At 48.2% G+C, this 21,846-nt stretch overlaps 1 protein-coding gene and 1 pseudogene across 2 annotated transcripts in view; one reads left to right on the forward strand and one right to left on the reverse strand.

Moving 5' to 3' along the window:
* The window catches only part of LOC139277248 (interactor of HORMAD1 protein 1), a 99,174-nt gene that overhangs the window by 66,987 nt on the left and 10,341 nt on the right, over positions 1 to 21,846 (forward strand). The window lies entirely within an intron of this gene.
* On the reverse strand, positions 2,087 to 2,324 carry LOC139277759 (U2 spliceosomal RNA; annotated as a pseudogene).

Genomic DNA, 21,846 nt, shown 5'->3' on the forward strand with positions numbered 1-21,846 from the left:
AAGTCATCCATGTTATTTATTTAACCCCTTGTAACCTGTATAACACCTGACCACCAGAGGGCCCACCTGTTGGAGTCCCAAGGGATCCCAGCATGCCTTGGGAGCACGGTATATAAGCATGTCACCCACGAGGTACCTGCACTCTGGAGTCTTATTAAAGGAGCTAAGGTCACACTTACTCATTGTACACAGTTTCATCCTTTATTATGAGTGTACCAATCCACTTTCGACTTAAAAAGGATAGAACAGAGTACTTTCTAAATGGTGAAAAGCTAGAAACAGTGACTTGGGGTTCTTGTACATGGATCATACCAATGTCATGGACAGGTACAGAAAATAATCAAAAAGGCTAATGGAATGCTGGCCTTTATATCTAGAGGACTAGAATACAAGGAGGTAGATCATCATCATAGGCAGTCCCTAGGAATCGAGGAAGAGTTGCTTCCATTCCCTAAGTGAGTTCTTCAATGGCTGAACAATCTGATACAAGAGCCAAAGACCCTGTCACAGATGGGACAGACATTCGTTGAGGGAAGGGGTCAGTGGGGCTGGTTTGTCACGCGCTCCTTCCGCTGCCTGTGCTTGGTCTCTTCACGCTCTTTGCATTGAGACTCAAAGAGCTCAACGCCCTCCCGGATGCACTTTCTCCACCTCGGGCGGTCTTCGGCCAGGGTCTCCCAGGTGTCAATGGTGATGTCGCACTTTACCAGGGAGGCTTTGAGGGTGTCCTTATAATGTTTTCACTGTCCTCCTTTGGCTCGTTTACCACGAAGGAGCTCTGCATAAAGCATTTGCTTAGGGAGTCTCGTATCTGGCATGCGAACTATGTGGCCTGCCCAGCGAAGCTGATCAAGTGTGGTCAGTGCTTCAATGCTGGGGATGTTAGCCTGGTCGAGGACACTGATGTTGGTGCGCCTGTCCTCCCAGGGGATTTGCAGGATCTTGCGGAGACATCGTTGGTGATATATCTCCAGCGACTTGAGGTGCCTTCTATACATCGTCCATGCCTCAGATCCATGCAGGAGGGCAGCCCTATAGACCATGAGCTCGGTGGTAGATTTGAGGATCTGGTCTTCAAACACTCATTTCCTCAGACAGCCGAATGCTGCACTGGCACACTGGATGCGATGTTAAATCTCCGCATCAATGTCTGCCTTTGTTGATAAGAGGCTCCCGAGATATGGGAAATGGTCCACGTTGTCGAGGGCCGCGCCGTGAATCTTAATGATTGGAGGGCAGTGCTGTGCGACGGTGACAGGCTGGTGGAGGACCTTTGTCTTACGGATGTTAAGCGTAAGGCCCATGCTTTCATATGCCTCAGTGAATACATTGACTATATCCTAGAGTTCAGCCTCTGAATGTGCGCAGATGCAGGCGTCGTCCGTATACTGCAGCTCAATGACAGAGGTTGGGGTGATCTTGAACCTGGCCTGGAGGCGGCGTAGGTTAAGCAGCTTCCCACTGGTTCTGTAGTTTAGTTCCACTCCAGCGGGAAGCTTGTTGATTGTGAGGTGGAGCATGGCGGCGAGAAAGATTGAGAAGGTGGTTGGAGCGATGACGCAGCCCTGTTTGACCACGGTCCGGACGTGAATTGGGTTTGTAATAGATCCGTTGGTAAGGATCACAGCCTGCATGTCATCGTGAAGCAGGCGAAGGCTGTTGACAAACATTTGGGGGCATCCGAAATGAAGGAGGACGTTCCATAGACCCTCGCGGTTGACAGTGTCAAAGGCCTTTGTAAGATCGGAAAAGGCCATGTATAAGGGCTGGCGCTGCTCCCTGCGTTTTTCCTGCAGCTGTCGCGCTGCAAAGTTCATGTCTGTTGTGCCCCGTAGAGGACGAAATCCACATTGTGATTTCGGGAGGAGCTCCTCGGCCACAGAGAGAAGTCGATTGAGGAGAACCCTAGCGACAACTTTCTCAGTGGCTGATAGCTGGGAGATTCTCCTGTCATTTTTAATTTTTTTATTTTTTTTATTTATTTGTTGCCAATCTTTCCAATTCTTTGTCAGATCACAAACGCCAGAGGTCACCTTGCACACATCAAGGATCACCCTGCGCCAATGCTCTTAGCCAAAAGGCCTAGAGCCCAAGCACCGTTCCTGGAAGTACTGCAATACCAGGTTCGTGCCATGGAGGTGGATGGGTCAGGCCCCCCACACACCTCCGTGGAGGTGGATGGGTCAAGCCACCCCACCCACCTCCTATTTCCAAAAAGCATAGGAGAATCACCTTCCTGATCCAGGGAGAACCACTTTGGGGTCATGGTTACTCCCCTGTCAGGTCAGTTACGCATGATCTTAGCCAAAAGGCCGAGAAGTGATATTCCCCTGTAATTCTTTTTTTAATTCGTTGCCAATCTTTCCAATTCTTTGTCAAATCACAAACGCCAGAGATCACCTTACACACATCAAGGATCACTCTGCGCCAATGCTCTTAGCCAAAAGGCCTAGAGCCACTGCACCGTTCCTGGAAGTACTGCAATACCAGGTTCGTGCCATGGAGGTGGATGGGTCAGGCCCCCCACACACCTCCATGGAGGTGGATGGGTCAAACCACCCCACCCACCTCCTATTTATTCCCCTGTAATTGCCGCAGTCGGACATGTCCCCCTTTTTTAAAAAAATTATCACAATCACTGCGTCTCTGAGATCTCCTGGCATGCTCTCCTCCCTCTAGATGAGAGAGATGAGGTCATGTATCCACGACAACAGTGCCTCTCCACCATAATTTAGCACCTCAGCAGGGATTCCATCCGCACCCATAGCCTTGTTATTCTTAAGCTGTTTTATGGCTTTGCCTACCTTGTGCAATATCGAAGTTTCACTGAGTTGGTGGTGGGTCGCATGCTGCGGGATGGAGTCAAGAACACTCGAGTCAAAGGCAGAGTCTCAATTGAGGAGATCTTCAAAGTGCTCCTTCCATTGGGCCCTGATAGCCTTGGTGCCCTTGATGAGTGTTTCCCCGTTCTTGGCCAGGAGTGGGGTGGGGCCTTGGGAGTTTGGACCGTAGGTTGCCTTGACTGCAGTGAACAATCCTTGCATATCGTGGCTGTCGGCCAGTTGTTGTATCTCCTGTGCTTTCTCCATCCACCACCTGTTCTTTAGGTCCTGGGTTTTTTGTTGGACCTGAGCCTTGAGCCGTCTGTAATGTTGTTTTGCAGCTCCCGAGTTGTTGCTTGAGGCTCAGAAATGCTTTGCGCTTGCGATCTATAAGTTCTTCGATCTCCTGATCATTTTCATCAAACCAGTCCTGATGTTTTCTGGTTGAGTGACCAAGTGCCTCTTCACAGGTACTGGTTACAGAGGCCTGGAGGGCAGACCAAGCGCTGTGGGCATTCAGCATCTCAGGGTCATCAAGGCACGCCAGATTGGCTGTGAGGCGCTGGCTTTGTAGGGCTCTCTTAGCTGGGTTTCTAAGTGCCCCGACATTAACTTTTTTGCGGAACTGCTTCTGCTGTCCCTTCTGCTTTGGGGCAATGTTAATGTTGATGATGGATCAGATTAGACGGTGGTCCGTCCAGCAGTCATCAGCTCCTGTCATGGCGCAGGTGATCCCTGTATAACACCTGACCACCAGAGGGCCCACCTGTTGGAGTCCCAAGGGATCCCAGCATCTCTTGGGAGCATGGTATATAAGCAGGTCACCCACGAGGTACCTGCACTCAGGAGTCTAATTAAAGGAGCTAAGGTCACAATTGCTCATTGTACACAGTACACAGTTTCATCCTTTATTATGAGTGTACCAATCCACTTTAGATCTAAAAAGGATAGAACAATCTGAAGGAGGAACTGACGGATATCCTTATTAGGCGGGAAATTGTGTTAGTGAAATTGATGGGATTGAAGGCCGATAAATTCCCGGGGCCTGATAGTCTGCATCCCAGAGTACTTAAGGAAGTGGCCCTCGAAATAGTGGATGCATTGGTGATCATTTTCCAACAGTCTATCGACTCTGGATCAGTTCCTATGGACTGGAGGGTAGCTAATGTAACATCACTTTTTAAAAAATGAGGGAGAGAGAAAATGGGTAATTATAGACCGGTTAGCCTGACATCAGTAGTGGGGAAAATGTTGGAATCAATCATTAAGGATGAAATAGCGCATTTGGAAAGCAGCGACAGGATCGGTCCAAGTCAGCATGGATTTATGAAAGGGAAATCATGCTTGACGAATCTTCTGGAATTTTTTGAGGATGTAACTAGCAGAGTGGACAAGGGAGAACCAGTGGATGTGGTGTATTTGGACTTTCAAAAGGCTTTTGACAAGGTCCCGCATAAGAGATTGGTATGCAAAATCAAAGCACATGGTATTGGGGGTAATAAACTGACGTGGATAGGGAACTGGTTGGCAGACAGGAAGCAGAGAGTCGGGATAAACAGGTCCTTTTCAGAATGGCAGGCAGTGACTAGTGGAGTGCCACAAAGCTCAGTGCTGGGACCTCAGCTCTTTACAATGTACATTAAAGATTTAGATGAAGGAATAGAGTGTAATATCACCAAGTTTGCGGATGACACTAAACTGGGTGGCGGTGTGAGCTGTGAGGAGGACGCTAAGAGGCTGCAGGGTGACTTGGACAGGTTAGGTGAGTGGGAAAATACATGGCAGATGCAGTATAATGTGGTTATCCATTTTGGGGGCAAAAACACGAAGGCAGAATATTATCTGAATGGCGGCAGACTAGGAAAAGGGGAGGTGCAACGAGACCTGGGCGTCATGGTTCATCAGTCACCGAAAGTGGGCACGCAGGTACAGCAGGTGGTAAATAAGGCAAATGGTATGTTGGCTTTCATAGCTAGGGGATTTGAATATAGAAGCAGGGAGGTCTTACTGCAGTTGTACAGGGCCTTAGTGAGGCCTCACCTGGAATATTGTGTTCAGTTTTGGTCTCCTAGTCTGAGGAAGGACGTTCTTGCTATTGAGGAGTGCAGCGAAGGTTCACCAGACTGATTCCAGGGATGGCTGGGCTGTCATATGAGGAGAGACTGGATCAACTGGGCCTTTATTCACTGGAGTTTAGAAGGATGAGAGGGAACATATAGAAACATATAAGATTCTGACGGGACTGGGCAGGATAGATGTGGGAAGAATGTTCCCGATGTTGGGGAAGTCCAGAACCAGGGGACATTGTCTTAGGATAAGGGGTAGGCCATTTAGGACTGAGATGAGGAGAAACTTCTTCACTCAGAGAGTTGTTAACCTGTCGCAGAGTTATTGATGCCAGTTCACTGGATATATTCAAGAAGGAGTTAGATATGGCCCTTATGGATAAGGGGATCAAGGGGTATGGAGAGAAAGCAGGAAAGGGGTACTGAAGAAATGATCAGCCATGATCTTATTGAATGGCAGTGCAGGCTCGAAGGGCCGAATGACCTACTCCTGCACCTATTTTCTATGTTTCTATGTTACTTTCTAAATGCCGAAAAGCTAGAAACAGTGGAGGTCCAAAGTGACTTGGGGTTCTTGTACATAGATCATACCAATGTCATAGACAGGTACAGAAAATAATCAAAAAGGCTAATGGAATGCTGGCCTTTATATGTAAAGGATTAGAATACAAGGAGGTAGAAGTTATGCTACAGCTATACAAAGATAGAGAGAAACTATTTCCGCTGGTTGGGGAGTCTAGGACTGGGGACATTGGGGCTGAAATTCAGCCTCTCGAAAAGGCCTTTTATCGTTGGAAAGTGGCGGAGTCAATTAGCCGCCGATTTGCGGTCGAATGGCCGCCGCCAGCGAAATTCTCCTGGGGTTTTTGCAGCGGTGTTCACTCTCGCCCCACTCCCTCCCCCCCCCCCCCCCCCCCCCCACTTCCACCGCGATCTTGTGGATGCGGCCTTAAAGACATAGTCAGAGTGCACATCGCTGCCTCTCCGTTGCCTGGACCGCTCTGGTGGAGTGTTGCAGTACTCGCCTGAGCAGATCTCTCTATTCATGGTCGTCTGCTGAATGCTGCACAAATTGGCAATCATGAGGGGCCAGCCGCTGGAGGTTGATCCAGCACTAGCACCTCCGGAGGAAGTGCAGTAGCAGGAGGAGGAGGACCAGAATGTGCGTTGCCAGTCACCCAGGGGGCGTCATCGCCATCCCAACCCTGCAAGGGAAGTTCAGACCTCTTTCATTGCTGCTCATTTCAAATGAGTTAATGCCCACATCACCCATCATCTTTGCTTTTCCATGGCCATCCTAATAAGTCCTTTCATACATCGGTGCCCACCATGAAATGATACACCTGTCCAGATATTGAAACATAAGAAATAGGAGCAGGAGTAGGCCATTTGACCCCTCGAGCCTGTGCCTCGATTCAATAAGATCATGGCTGATCTGATCATGGACTCAGCTCCACTTCCCTGCCCGCTCCCCATAATCCTTTATTCCCTTATCGCTCAAAAATCTGAAGGGACCGAATGTAATGTAACCAAGTTTATTGATGATACAAAGATGGGTGGGAAAGCAAATTATGAGGAGTACACAAAAAATCTGCAAAGGGATATAGATAGGTTGAGTGAGCAAAAATTTAACAGATGGAGTATAATGTGGGAAAATGCAAGGTTATCCACTTTTGCAGAAATAATAGAAAAGCAAATTATAATTTAAGTAGAGAAAAATTGCAAAGTGCTGCAGTACAGAGACCTGGGGCTCCTTGTGCATGAAACATAAAAAGTTAGTATGCAGGTATAGCAAGTAATCAGGAAGGCAAATGAAATATTGGCCTTTTTTGCAAGGGGGATAGAGTATAAAAGCAGAGAAGTCCTGCTATGATTGTGCAGGGTATTGGTGAGGCCACACCTGGAGTACTGCGTACAGTTTTGGTCTCCATATTTAAGGAAGGATATACTTGCATTGGAGGCTGTTCAGAGAAGGTTCACTAGGTTGCTTCCGGAAATGAGGGGGTTGACTTATGAGGATAGGTTGAGTAGGTTGGACCTACAGATATTGGAGTTCAGAAGAATGAGACGTGATCTTATTGAAACTTATAAGATAATGAGGGGGCTCGACAAGGTGGATGCAGAGAGGATATTTCCACTCATAGGGGAAACTAAAACCAGGGGTGTTAGTCTTATAATAAGGGGCCACCCATTTAAAACTGAGATGAAGAGAAATATTTTCTCTCAGAGGGTTGTAAATCTATGGAATTCTCTGCCCCAGAGAGCTGTGGAGGCTGGGTCATTGAATATATTTAAGGCAGATCCTGATAGAGCACTTCATTAGGATCCTGGTCTGAGGAGCCTCCGTCATTCCCCGGGGGCAGCACATTACCACCGGCACCAATCTGAGGGAGCTTAGGTCAGTGCTGTGGCACCACACCGGAAGATCCCCCGTGGCCCATGGTGGACCCAGCCACAAAGGCAACACAGGTGTCAGGTGGCATCCAGCTGAGACTGCATGAGAGCGGCCACAGTCTCAAAGCCACCAGAAATGACAGTAGTAAGACACTCCGTGGCCTGTTGCCCAGAGTGCATAAGAGCTTTCAGGGCCGCAGCCATCCTCTCCAAAGCAGCACTGATATGCTCGTTCTCTTGCGCCTGTGCTGTAATGGCAGCTGACACATCACCAATGAGTCGCAGCATCACAGCTGGTTCCGCACGGTCTCTTTGGGAGCCTACCATCGCCCGCACATTGGCAATGATGGGCTCCATGGTGAGCGCAGAGCTTCGACAATGCAGGAGGTGGACAATGCAGGAGGTGGACTCCTCCCTGCTCCTGACCACTTCTGACGGCCTGTCTGGCACCCTTGCCACTGCCCCCAACATCTGGGAATGTATGGCTTCCACTCTGCTTTCATAAGCCCCAACATCAATGGGCTTGTCTGAGTCCTCTTCAGCAGAACTCCTGGGCGCACTCGCCCTCCGAAGAGATGGCATCCGGGGTTCACCATGCTCATCACCATGCTGCAGCCCGCTTTAGGCCTTGGTGCAACACCCAGTGCAGACCCCTCTGCTTTGTCTATGAGATCCGACCGTGTACTCCCAGTAACTGAGCTGGCATGTGTGACGCTGTGCTGCCAGCAGTGTCCCGCTCTTTGCTCATCTGATATGGTGCCAACAGATGGAGTGGGCTCCAGGCTTCAGCCCCCAATGTCCTCCAGGGTGTCAGGATCACCATGGCTGTCATTGCCCTCTTGGTTGTTCTTCAGGCCTCGTCTCTCAGTCTCAACATCAGCCTCTCCTGGCCTCGGCTGTCATTGCCCTCTTGGCTGTCCTTCAGGCCTTGCCTCTCAGTCTCAACATTAGCCTCTCCATGGCCTGGGCTGCCACTGCCCTCAAGGCTGCCGTCCTGCCTTGTCCTCCCACTCGCACCAGCGCTAGGACCCTCGCCTTGGCTCTCAGTCGGTCTCTCATCTGCACGCATAAATGACACGAGGGCTGCCATGAGAGGGAGGTAGGGAATTGACGCATGGAGACTGCAACTCGTACTTTCAGAAGGAAAAGCACAGTAGGTGCTGGAGCTTTCAGGGAGAGATAGCATTAAAGGAGGGCCTTCACTTGCCCATGCTGCTGACAGCGGGATCGGCATTACCGGAGGCCACAGGGAAGGTAGCATGTCTGTCCACTAGTGCCTCGACTCTCTCTTCCAAAGGTGTAAGGATCTGAGCTGAGCTGAGCCACCACCTGTCTTTGCTACATTTGGTTGTGCGGAACCTTGGCCTGCAAAACAAAGAATGGTTGTTGAGAAGCAGTGTCATGAGGCATCAGAAATGAGTGCACAAGTGTGTGTCTCTGACATGCAGCTGTGACATAAAAGGGAACTTCATATATATACACAAATATATATATATATATATACATATATACAGGCCTCAACAATGAAATGCTGCTTCAAGGACTATATAGTGAAGGTGGGAAATGAGAGAAGGATGAAGGAGAGGTTCACAGGTGAATTTCAGCAGTTGGTGGAACAGGTACTCAGTTTCATCAAACGGATGATGTCGTTCATCCTTTTTCGGCATTGGGTGGCGGTGCGATCATGAATGGAGGTCTCCAAGACCTTCACATCTATCTCTCGACACGCATTTGTAAACACTTCCCGAATCGGTCTGCCCGCATCGGGGTACAGGACTCGCCTGCTTCTCTCCACAGCCTGCATGAGTGTCTCCAGCTCGGCATCTGAGAAACGGCTTGCCCTCCTTGCTACAGGTGCAGCAGCCATGGCTTTCAGTGAAAGACCTTCCCTGCTCAGGGCCTAGCTGCAAACTCTGGCCTTTAAGAAGGCCAGGGACCAGCTGGCTCGTTAACAGAAAATCACCAGAAGGGGAATTTCCCTGTCCAAGCTCCGCTTCACGTTCCCCACCCACACCGCTGCAAAGTGCTGCTTCCCGCCGTGCAATACAACTAGCCGCCATTTTTTTTCAAAAATCACTGAATTTCGATCGAATGGCCACCGCAATGGCGGCCAAAAAGCAGTAGGTGCACCTGGTTTCAGGCAGACTTGAATTTCTACCCCATAATCTCAAAATTAGAACCAGCCATTTCAGGAATTAAGCTAGGAAACACTTCTACACGCAAGGTGTGATGCACGGTCAATTGTTCATTTAATATCTGAGATTGATAGATTTTTGTTAACCAAAGATATTAAGGGATTTGGGGCAAAGGCAGGTCTCTGGAGTTAGGTCACAGATCAGCCATGATCTCATTGAATGTCAAAATATGCTGGAGATGCTAAATGGCCTACTCCTGTTCCTATGGGCTGGAATTTCCACATCTTGCCGCCCAAATATCACCAGCGGTAATTTCGGCAATTACCGTCAGTGATGAACGAACCCGCCCACCCATATGTACCGCCAAATTAGCGCCGGCGGTAAATTCAGCAAACCGCCCATTTTTACTGCCGTCAAAAAATACTGTCGAAAAATCACATCACTTACCTGATCTTATCCCAGCAGTATAACTTTTTTAGTCAGTATGTAACAAGCCCAACACGAGAGGGGCAGTTTTGGATTTAGTTTTGGGGAATAAAGCTGGGCAGGTTGAAGGGGTATTAGTGGGAGAGCACTTGGGTGCCAGTGACCATAATTCAGTCAGATTCAAGTTAGTTATGGATAAGGACAAGGATAGGCCTGGAATAAAAGTCCCAAATTGGGGAAAAGCTAACTTTGTTAAGTTGAGGGGTGATTTGGCCACAGTGCACTGGAAACAGCTACTTGTAAATCAGTGTAGGAACAGTGGGAGACATTCAAGGAGGAGATCCGGAAAGCTCAGGCAAAACATGTGCCCTTAAAGAAAAAGGGTGGGAATAACAATTCTAGAGCCCCCTGGATGTCTAGGGACTTGCAGGGCAGGATAAAGAAAAAAAGGGAAGCTAATGTCATATACCGACAGCTAAATGCTATAGAAACTTTGGAGAAATATAGAAAGTTAAGAGGTAAAATTAAAAAGGATATTAGGAATGCTAAGAGAGTGTATGAAAAATTTGTGGCTAGTAAAATTAAGGAAACCTCAAAGATGTTCTACAAATATATCAAGAGCAAGAGGGTAACTAAAGGAAGGATGGGGCCAATTAGAAACCATGAGAGTAATCTTTGTGTGGAGGCAGAAGATGTTGGTATGGTTCTTAATGAACACTTTGCGTCTGTTTTCACAAAAGAAAGGGGCAATGCAGATACTGCTATCAAGGAGGAGTGTGAAATTCTGGATGACATAAACATAGTGAGAGAGGAGATATTAAGGGGTTTAGTAGCTTTGAAAGTAGATAAGCCCCCAGGCCCAGATGAAATGCATCCCAAGAGGAAATAGCAGAGGCCTTGACCATCATTTTCCAGACCTCTTTGGATTTGGGCATGGTGCGAGACTGGAGGACTGCTAATGTGGTACCCTTGTTTAAGAAGGGAGAAAGGGATATGCTGAGTAATTACAGGCCTGTCAGCCTAACCTCAGTGATGGGAAAATTATTGGAAAAAATCCTGAAAGACAGGATAAATCTACATTTGGAAAGGCAAAGATTAATTAGGGACAGTCAGCGTGAATTTGTTAAGGGAAGATCGTGTTTGCCTAACCCGATTGAATTTTTTGAGAAAGTAACCAAGAGGGTCGATGAGGGTAGTGCGTATGATGTAGTATATATGGACTTTAGCAAAGCTTTTGATAAGGTTCCACATGGTAGATTGGTCACAAAGGTTAAAGCCCATGGGATACAGGGCAAAGTGGCTAGTTGAATCCAAAATTGGCTTAGCGGTAGGAAGCAAAGGGTAATGGTTGATAGATGTTTTTGTGACTGGAAGGATGTTTCCAGTGGGGTTCCGCAGGTTCCCTTGCTTTTTGTGGTATATATCAATTATTTAGATTTGAATGTAGGGAGTATGATTAAGAAGTTTGCAGATGCAAATTGGCTGTGTGGTTGATCATGAAGAGGAAAGTCATGGACTGCAGGAGTATATCAATCTATTGGTTAAGTGGACAGAGCAGTGGCAAATGGAATTTAATTCGGAGAAGTGTGAGGTAATGCACTTTGGGAGAGGTAATAAGGAAAGGATATACACATTAAGCAGCAGGCCACTTAATAGTATAGATGAACAAAGGGACCTTGGAGTGCTTGTCCACAGATCCCTGAAAGTAGCAGGCCAGGTGGATAAGGTGGTTAAGAAGGCATACGGAATGCGTGCCTTTATTGGTCGAGACATAGAATACAAGAGCAGGGAGGTTACGCTTCAATTGTATAATATTCTGGTTAGGCCACAGCTGGAGTACTGCGTGCAGTTCTGGTTGCCATATTATAGGAAAAGACGTGATTGCAGTAGAGAGGGTGCAGAGGAGATTTACTAGGATGCTGCCTGGAATGGAGAATTATGAGGACAGATTGGAAAGGCTGGGTTCTCACTGGACTAGAGGAGGTTGAGAGGAGATCTCATTGAGGTGTATAAAATGTTGAGGGGCCTGAATATAGTGGATAGCAAGGGCCTATTTCCATTGGTGGAGGGGTCAATTACGAGGGGGCATAGTTTTAAGGTGGTTGGTAGAAGGTTCAGAGGGGATTTGAGGGGAGCCTTCTTCACACAGAGGGTTGTGGGGGTCTGGAACTCACTGCCTGGAAGAGTGGTGGATGCAGAAATCCTCACCACATTTAAAAGGTGCTTGGATGGGCACTTAAAGTGCCGTAACCTGCAGGGTTGCGGTCCTAGAGCTAGTAATTGGGATTAGACTGGATAACCTCTTGTTGGCTGACACAGATACGATGGTAAGTACTGCAGGGAATCAAATATGGCCAGGGTGATCTGAACAAGTTTCGATGGGTCAGAGGAATTTTCCCAGATTTTTTTTTTCCTCAATTGGCTTGGGTTTTTATCTGTTTTTTGGCTCTCCCAGTAGATCACATGGTTCCGGTTGGGGTCGAAGGACATTCTTGCTATTGAGGGAGTGCAGCGAAGGTTCACCAGACTGATGCCCGGGATGACAGGACTGACATATGAAGAAAGACTGGATCGACTAGGCTTATATTCAATGGAATTTAGAAAAATGAGAGGGGATCTCATAGAAACATATACAATTCTGACGGGATTGGATAGGTTAGATGCAGGAAGAATGTTCCCGATGTTGGGGAAGTCCAGAACCAGGGGTCTAAGGATAAGGATAAGGGGTAAGCCATTTAGGACAGAGATGAGAAACTTCTTCACTCAGTGAGTTGTGAGCATGTGGAATTCTCTCCCACAGAAAGTTGTTGAGGCCAGTTCGTTAGATATATTCAAAAGGGAGTTAGATGTGGCCCTTACGGCTAAAGCGATCAAGGGGTATGGAGAGAAAGGAGAAATGGGATACTGAAGTGCATGATCAGCCATGATCATATTGAATGGTGGTGCAGGCTCGAAGGTCCGAATGGCCTGCTCCTGCACCTATTTTTTATGTTTCTATGTAAGGGGTGTTGCAGTTGTGTGGGGTGGACTGGTTGGGCTGGGTGCTCTTTATTTTCCGCTATTGTTCATTATTCATAGGTTTATATGTAACCTTCGGGGCTGCTGACCGAGGGCCATGGGGCACTTTGTCGGCCGGCGCGAACACGATGGGCCGAAATGGCCTCCTGCGCTGTAAATTTCTATGTTTCTGTGTATGGACGCCATTTTTTAAATCGGTGATTTTTGAAGAATACGCTGTGTGAAGTTGCTAGCAGCCTAAAAGTGATTTTCTCAGTTTATATGGGGTTTTGACTATATTGGAGATTATAAGAGCATCAAGTTCAATTCAAAGTAAATGTATGAATGTTTTGTGGACATCTGAAAATTTTTGAGGACATTTTAGGACATAAAAAGGAATGGGGCCTGTACTTTTAGTCCGAATATTGCTAACTACTTATATGCTGCAGAATAGAGCTGGAAGAAGGTTCATTGAAGAGCATTATGTGCCCAATCAAAGAGGTCGCAGACACTTGAGGAGGATGACTTACTCCCAACGAAATTACAAGGAGCCGCGCTCATACTTGCACCTGACTGATACGCAGTGCGTTAGTGTTGTGTATGCAATAACTCTGAGATTGAGTACTGTTTAACTCCAAGAGGTATGACCGTGGCTCTGCCTTATTAAGGCCCAAAATGACTAATATACAAAATGGCTGGCCTTTTATACTTGAGCTGCACACACGTGCGTGCAACCCAATGGCCTCCAACAGTGATGCCAAAAGTACATACATGACAATACCCACTCTCTGAAATATTTTAACATAGTCTTTTACAAATTGAGATTTGAGACGGTCTGATGTTTTACGCTCCCGGATTGACCGTCTCAGTTCATCTCCAGCCTTGGGTGAGTGTTCAGTGTCTGTTGTGACTCTGGTGGCTGGGTGGCTGACCTGATGGGAGTGGCAATGGCCATGTCAGGGATTGAAAGTCCATTTTCATTGACCATGTCAGTGATTGAAAGTCCCGATTCACTGAGTCCTCTGATGACTGGGGATAGGTTGGTTGGTCGTTGATTGTATCTTCCTCTGACTGTTCCGGTTCTTCTGTGTGTCACAGCTTTGTCTGATCCATATGTTTCCTGCATGTTTGCCCATTTTTGAGCTTGACAATCCATACTCTGTTGCCTTCCTTGGCCATGACAGTACCAGCGATTCACTTGGGACCCTGACCATAAATCAGAACATATACAGGATCATTTACAGAAATATCGCGTGACAGCTGCGCGATCGTGATATCCTTGCTGACTTTGTCTTCTATATTCAACATGATTATTCAAGTCAGGGTGTACAAGAGATAGCTTGGTCTTAAGACCTCTCATCATCATTAGTTCAGCAGGCGAGACCCCGGGAAACGTGTGTGGTCTTGTCCTGTAATTAAGCAGTATGCATGACAGGTGGGTCTGCAGTGACCCTTGGGTTACTTGCTTCATACTCTGCTTTATGATTTGGACAGCACGTTCTGCTTGCCCATTGGATGCAGGTTTGAATGGTGCTGACCATACATGTTTGATACCATTGAGTTTCATGAACTCTTGAAACTCCTGACTGATGAAGCACGATCTATTGTCGCTAACAACGATGTCAGGCAGACCATGCATCGTGAACATGACACTGAGATTCTCAATGGTTGCTGTGGATGTGTTGGATGACATGATTATCCACTTCAAATATGCATCCACCACAACTAAAAACATTTTCCCCAGGAAGGAACCTGAAAAGTCTAAGTCGATTCTGGACCATGGTTTGGATGGCCACGACCACAGACTCAGCAGCGATTCCACTGGTACTTGCTGAGCTGCATGCAAGTGTTGCACTGATACTCACACGATTCCAGCTCAGAGTCAATTCCCGGGCACCATACATGAGACCTGTCGATGGCTTTCATCATTACAAAGCTGGGATGTGCACTATGTAGCTCACGTACAAATTTTTCTCTCCATTTCTTGGGCATAACAACGCGATTGTCCCACAGTATACAATCCGACTGAATAGACAGTTCGTCTTCGTGACGAATGTAAGGTTTGGTCTCCTTGCACATTTGCTGGGTATGGCAGATCAATCACCTTTGAGGATGCAACTCTTCACCACCGCTCAAATCGGATCCTGGCTGGTCCAGGTCTTAACTTGTTGGGCCGTAGCAGGGGTTCCTTCACTCGCAAAAGCATCCATAACTAACAATAGGTCCACCGGTTGTGGCGTTTCCACCTCCGGTGTGGGCAACGGCAGACGGCTCAAAGCAACGGCACAATTCTCGGTGCCAGGTCTACGGCGAATAATCATAAGCGGATAATGTCAGCGCCCATCTCTGGATGCGGAATGAAGCATTGGTATTGATACCTTTGTTTTCAGAGAACAGTGAAATGAGCGGCTTGTGATCTGTCTCCAGTTCAAACCGAAGACCAAGCAGGTACTGATGCATCTTTTTAACCCCATACACTCAGGCTAGGGCTTCTTTCGCTACCATGCTGCAGGCTCGTTCCGCTTTAGACAAACTTTTTAAAGTATACACGACTAGTTGAAGTTTACCCGACTCATTAGCTTGTTGGAGTACGCAACCAATTCCATATGATAAAGCATCACAGGCCAATACTAAACGTTTACATGGGTCATAATGTACCAGCAGATTAGTGGCTTTCTCAAAAGCTCTGTCTTGAAACGCACCCCACAGCCAGTTGTCGCCTTTTCTTAGCAGCATGTGCAGTAGTTCTAATAAGGTGCTTAGGTAGGAAGTTACTGAAGTAGTTGAGTAGACCCAGGAACGAACGTAGCTGCGTCGCATTCTGTGGCTTGGGTGCATTCTAGATGGCCTTGGTTTTCGTGTCCGTGGGCCCGATGCCGTCAGCAGCAATTTTCCTCCCCAGGAATTCGACCTCTGGTGCCATGAAGACGTACTTCGAGCATTTCAGTCTGAGTCCCACTTTGTCCGGACGATGTAGAACCTCTTCAAGATTGTTCAGATGTTCCTTGGAGTCACGACCTGTGATCAGGATGTCATCTTGGAACACGACGGTTCTGGGAACGGACTTGAGTATACTTTCCATGTTCCTCTGAAATATTGCTGCAGCCAAGCAAATTCTAAAAGGGCACCTGTGATAAATAAACAGTCCTTTATGCGTGTTAATGCACGTAAGTATCTCAACCAGCTCCTGTTCCATGTAGGCCGACGTCAAGTCCAGTTTGGTGAATGACTTCTTCCCGGCTAACGTTGCAAACAAGTCATCAGCTTTCGGTAACGGGTACTGATCCTGTTTCGAAGCCCTATTGGTTGTAGCCTTGTAGTCGCCACAGATTCTGACTGTGCCATCACTTTTCAACACAGGAACAATGGGGCTGGCCCATTCGTTAAATTCAACCGGTGATATGATCGTTTCACCCTGGAATCTGTCCAGTTCGATTTTGACCTTCTCCCTCATCATATAGAGAACTGCTCGAGCTTTATGATGGACGGATCTTGTATCCGAGTCCATGTGGATCTGCACCTTGGCTCCCGTGAAGTTGCCGATGCCTGGTTCGAACAGCGAGGGGAACTTGCTCAGTACTTGGGCACATGTATCTTTCTCCGATGACAATGCCTTGATGTCATTCCAATTGCATCTGATTTTTTTCAAGCCAGTTCTTGCCGAACAGCATTGGGCCATTGCCTGCCACAATCCATAGTGGTAACTCATGAACCGCACTGTCATACGACACTTTAATTGTGGCACTGCCAATCACCGTTATGAGTTCTTTGGTGTACGTGTGCAACTTGGCATTGACTGGACTCAGCCTGGGCCTCATAGCCTTAGTATCCCACAGCTTGTCGAATGCCCTCTGGCACATTATCGATTGACTTGCTCCCGTGTCCCGTTCCATTGATACCGGCACACCATTAAATTTCACGTTGATCTTTATCGGTTTGCTCTTAGTTAGGAACGTGTAAGTCCATACACTTCCTCCTCTGGTATCTCGGATTGTGTATCCGGATCCGCGCTAGTCTGACCATCATCCTCCACGTGGTGTGTCGCAGCACGCTTGCTCATCTGCAGACACCTGCGCTGAAGATGCCCCACTCTCAGACAGCCTTTGCAACTATATTGCTTAAATCGGCACTGCTGGTGCCGGTGATTTCCCCCACAACACCAACACGGAGAAATCGGATGCTTACCCGCTGGCGGACTTTGGGCAGCCACAGGTTTTGCGTACGCAGTCGGATAGGCCCTGCCATGTGCCGCTCTGCCAAACGCCGAATCAATCATATTTACAGTATCTGCCGAGTTTCGATTTTTCACTGATACCTGCTTTAAACTTCTATCCGTCGTCATGCATGACTGAGCGATCGTGATGGCCCTGTTCAAGTCCAACGTCTCCACCGCCAGTAATTTACGCAGGATCACCTCGTGGTTGATGCCAATTACAAAGAAATCCCGCAGCATGTCTGCCAACACAGCCCCGGACTTACACGGTCCCGCTAGACGTCTCAGGTCGGCAACGAATTCCGCCGCATTCTGGCCCTCTGAGCGAACGTGCGTGTAAAATCTGTATCTCGAAATGATGATGCTTTCGTCTGGCTTAAGGTGGTCCTGTATCAGTGTACACAATTCTTCATACGTCTTCTCTGTTGGACTCACAGGCAGGAGTTGATTCTTTATCAGACCATAAATTTTGGACTGCAAACGTGAGGAACACTGCCCAGCGCCGATCTGCGTCGCCGACCTCCTCCATTTTGTTGGCCACGAATAACTGACTCAAACAGCTCACCAAGTCTGCCCAATCTTCTCCTTCCACAAATCGCTCCAACAATCCAATTTTTTGTGCTCATTTTTGCATGCAAAGGTTCTTGTTGCCTTGTCGCCAAATGTTGTGAATGCAATAACTGTTAGACTGAGTACTGTTTAACTCCAAGAGGTATGACCTTGGCTCTGCTTTACCAAAGTGACTAATGTAAAAAATGGCTGGCCTTTAATACTTGAGCTGCACACACGTGCGTGCAGCCCAATGGCCTCCAACAGTGACGCCATCTAGTGGCTTGTGATCCCAACAGTACATACATGACAGTTAGAAGGCTGTGCTTCCAAAAAGAGGTCATCAGTGAGATATGCCAACTGATTAAGGCAGACGTGCAACCTACCAGCACCATCAGGACCAAACTGCCTGTCGAGGTGAAGATGACTGCAGTACTTTCCTTCTATGCATCCGGCTCATTTCAGGCATCAGCTGGCGACACATGCGGCATCTTTCAGCACACCACACATTGTTGCATTCGCCAGGTATCTGAACTGTTTTACGCACGCAGGATGGCAGTAAAGGTTGCAGAAATTGCGAGCACATTGCGAACCCGCCATCATCCCGCCTCCTTGCGCCTTTAACTTTGCCAGCGCACCACGGACCCGAACGGCAGAGTCAGGCGGCCTAATTAAGCTAATTAAATCCCTTTTGTGAGACTCTTAACAGTGATTTTAACCAGATCTTTTGATTTTCACTGGATGACCGCTGAAATCATGCAGCTCGGGAATCACGTCTGTCAACCTCAGGTGGAAGCTCAGTGACTATTGAGTGAGGTCATTAATGGAGAGCATGGAAATCCAAATAAGTACTCCCACATGACACCTCATTACTTGCCTAAGAGAAAGGCTCTTGTTGACTCCATTTTGAGCACAGATTTAGGTGTCTAGACTTTGCAAGTCTTTTCTACAACCTTTTCTCACCACATTGCTAATAACTATCACAACATTGACAGATTGGTCCTCTGATCTCTACTTGACCTGCCATCTATTCATCATCATCATCATCATCGGCAGTCCCTTGGAGTTGAGGATGACTTGCTTCCACACTAAAAATGAGTTCTCAGGTGACTGAAGAGTTCAACACGGGACCTACAGTCTCTGTCACAGGTGGGGTAAACGGTGGTTGAAGGAACAGGTGGGTGGGGTGCACGGGTTGCCACGTGCTTCTTCCGCTGTCGATGCTGGCTCCAGCTTGCTCTGGGTAAAGAGACTCGAGGTGTTCAACATCTTCCCTGACGCTTTTCCTCCACTTTGGACGGTCTTGGGCCAGGAATTCCAGGTGTCGGTGGGGATGTTACATTTTTTCAAGGAGGCTTTGAGGGTGTCCTTGAAGCATTTCCTCTGCCTACCTGGGGCTCGCTTGCCTTGTCGGAACTCCGAGTAGAGTGCTTGTTTTGGGAGTCTCGTGTCAGGCATGTGGACGATGTGGCCCATCCAGCAGAGCTGATCAAGCGTGGTCAATGCTTCGATGCTGGGGATGTTGGCCTGGTCGAGGACAATGACGTTGGTGCGCCTATCCTGCCAATGGATTTGCAGGATCTTGCGGAGGCAGCGTTGGTGGTACTTCTCCAGTATTTTGAGGTGCCTGCTGTACATAGTCCATGTCTCTGAGGCATATAGGAGGGCGGGTATTGTCATGTATTCAACCAGCATTGTAACCCATGTATAAACTGACCTAAGTTGTACACCGTGAGAACACTGACCACTAGGTGGGAGACACTCCTAACCTGGACCTTCAGGTATAAAAGGGGAAGCTCCACCCACCTTCATCACTTGAGTGCTAAGGAATAAAGGACAGGTCACAGACTGACCTTCTCTCAAGCATGGGCCTCGTGTGCATTTATACTGTATAGTAAGGACGTATCAATGGCGACAAGAAACTGGGATTTAAACCACGCGAGCATGGCCACTAGCAGAACAGACGAGAGGTACTGTGTTAAGTAATGGTTGGGACAGAGATTCAACATTGTTAAAGCAGCACACAGTTCTCCAGGCAGACAAGGGCAGTCAGGCATGCCCCAACATGTAGTCGAACCCAGAGGGGGAGTTCGACAGAGACAATGGCAAGCTGAACAGCGATTCACGCCATTGCAAGGGACAATGCGGCCAGTAATGGGGCCATCAACACCTGTTAATGGTGCACTCAAGGACAATAACAGGGGCAGTCAGAGACAATCGACTGGCAAAGGGACCTTTTGTTTCAAACCGCAACTCATGCTGGAGGCGTGGAGGCATACATTCAGCCGGAGTTTGCAGAGATGAGCAAAATACCTGCAGAAATTGCAGAAATGGACACTGGGGGAAATCGCTGGAAGCTGAAGTTCAGCGAGTTCATGTGGAGCACGTATACAGTTCATACACCAGGACGCCACCGATAATGATGAAAGTGCTCCTCAATGGCATCCCAGTATCAATGGAGTTAGACATGGGTGTCAGTCCCTGATGGGTATCAAACAGTTCAAAAAGTTGTGGGCATCCAAGGCCAGGAGGCCAAAATTATCGCCGATTGACGCACAGCTACGGACTTACACAAAGCAGATCATTCTGGTGCTAGGCAGCGCCACGGTAGTCGTGACCCACAAAGATTCGGAGAACAGGTTGCCACTCTGGATTGTCCCAGGGGACGGTCCCGCACTACTGGGGAGGAGTTGGCTTGCTGTCATGAACTGGAAATGGGGCGATGTCAATGCAATTTCCTCTGTGGAGCGAGTATCATGCTCACAGGTCCTGGACAAATTTGACTCATTATTTCAACCCGGTATTGGCACTTTCATGGGGGCCAAGGTAGTGATTCACATAAACCCGGACGCCAGACCAGTACACCACAAGGCCAGAGCGGTGCCGTACGTGATGCGGGAAAAGATAGAAGGCGAATTGGACCGCCTGTTGAGGGAAGGCATCATCTCGCCAGTCGAATTCAGTGACTGGGCGAGCCCGATTGTGCCGGTGCTCAAGGCGGATGGGTCGGTCAGGATATGTGGCGATTACAAGGCTACCATCAATCGGGTGTCACTCCAAGACTAGTACCCGCTACCAAGAGCGGAGGACCTCTTTGCGACGCTATCCGGTGGCAAACTTTTTTCAAAATTGGACCTGACCTCAGCTTACATGACCCAGGAGCTGGCGAGTGAGTCGAAGAAGCTGACCACCATCACGACACACAAGGGATTGTTTGAGTACAACAGATGTCCGTTCGGGATTCGCTCGGCCGCCGCGATCTTCCAACGAAATATGGAAAGCCTCCTCAAGTCGATTCCAGGGACGGTGGTTTTTCAGGACGACCTCATTACGGGTTACGATACTGAAGAACACCTCCACAACCTGGAGGAGGTGCTACGCAGACTGGACCGGGTAGGTCTGCGACTGAAAAAGGTGAAGTGCGTCTTCCTAGCTCCAATGGTAGAATTCCTGGGGATGAGGGTAGCAGCAGACGGGATCAGCCCTACTGCATCCAAGACGGAAGTGATCCAGAGAGCACCCAGACCCCGTAACACGACGGAGCTGCGTTCGTTCCTGGGGCTCCTGAACTATTTTGGTAACTTTCTTCCCAAATTGAGCACGCTGCTAGAGCCGCTATACGTGCTCCTACGTAAAGGTCGCGAATGGGTCTGGGGGGACAGCCAGGAAAGGGCTTTTAATAGAGCACGCAATTTGTTATGCTCCAACAATCTGTTAACGCTATATGACCCATGTAAGAAACTTGTGTTAACGTGCGATGCGTCGTCCTATGGTGTCGGGTGTGTGTTGCAGCATGTCAATGCCAAGGGTCAGTTACAGCCGGTAGCTTATGCCTCCAGGAGTCTGTCCCAGGCAGAAAGGGGCTACGGGATGGTAGAAAAGGAGGCGCTCGCATGTGTATATGCGGTAAAGAAAATGCACCAGTACCTGTTTGGCAGGAAATTTGAGCTGGAGACAGATCACAAACCCCTAACGTCCCTTTTGGCCGACAACAAGGCCATAAATGCAAACGCATCGGCCCGCATACAGAGGTGGGCACTCACATTAGCTGCCTATGACTACACAATTCGGCACAGACCGGTCACCGAAAACTGCGCCGATACACTCAGCAGGCTCCCACTAGCCACCACTGAGGGGGCTACCGAGCATGGTGCTGAGATGGTCATGGTTGTTGAAGCTTTCGGAAGCGAAGGCTCACCCGTGACAGCCCGTCAGATTAAAGTCTGGACAAATAGAGACCCGCT

This window comes from Pristiophorus japonicus, chromosome 12 (genome assembly GCF_044704955.1).
Source record: "Pristiophorus japonicus isolate sPriJap1 chromosome 12, sPriJap1.hap1, whole genome shotgun sequence".
Classification (NCBI taxonomy): Eukaryota; Metazoa; Chordata; class Chondrichthyes; family Pristiophoridae; genus Pristiophorus; species Pristiophorus japonicus.